This window comes from Octodon degus, unplaced genomic scaffold, assembly GCF_000260255.1.
Source record: "Octodon degus isolate 3935 unplaced genomic scaffold, OctDeg1.0 scaffold00016, whole genome shotgun sequence".
Classification (NCBI taxonomy): Eukaryota; Metazoa; Chordata; class Mammalia; order Rodentia; family Octodontidae; genus Octodon; species Octodon degus.
In genome coordinates this window covers 16,326,983-16,327,659 of record NW_004524592.1, presented here as the reverse complement: position 1 = coordinate 16,327,659, position 677 = coordinate 16,326,983, and the positions used below count along the sequence as shown (strand labels likewise).

At 35.6% G+C, this 677-nt stretch overlaps 1 pseudogene; it reads right to left on the bottom strand.

The window, feature by feature from the left end:
* Positions 1 to 537: 537 nt before the first annotated feature.
* The window catches only part of LOC101566233, a 2,723-nt pseudogene continuing 2,583 nt past the window's right edge, over positions 538 to 677 (bottom strand).

Sequence of the window (677 nt, the reverse complement as noted above, 5' to 3'; positions counted from 1 at the left end):
AGTAGTTTTATTTTTGTGTGTGTGTGTGTGTATGTTTTTTTTGTTTTTGTTTTTGTTTTTGGCGGAACCGGGGATTGAACTCAGGGCCCTGTGCTTGCCAGGCAAGCACTTATTCTACTGAGCCATCTCCCCGGCCCCGAAAGTAGTTTTATTTTAAACTTCTATTCATTATACTAAATTTGTCACCAAATTGAATAGATTTCCAAATTTATTTCTTGAAAACAAGTATTTAATTTACTGTATTAAGTATTTAATTTACTGCAGTTTTCATATTGATTTGGAATACAGATCACTGGTTGAGCATTTGCTTCATGTGCTGATTGTTTCTTTCTTTTCTTTTTTATAATTTCAACAAATAAAGTGTTTAATGAAAAACTGGTATACAATGGACTCATCTCTAAAAAAAAGTCTTAATTACAAGCTGAGGAGCTGAAGTATTTCCTTTCATTAAGTGTAGATCTTACAAAACATTCTTTATGGTGCTGCTGTAGTCAAACGACGTCCAGGACACAATGAAACATAGGTGAGCCCCACTCTTCAGTCGTATTCGAAAAAGTGAATGTGTTTACTTGCTTGTTGAGTCTTTTCCAGTCTAATCTTTTCAGCTTTTGTGATTACCTTCTCCGTGCCTCTCTTCTTCTCCCGCAGCTGGTTGAGCTTGGCTTGTCTATCTACCA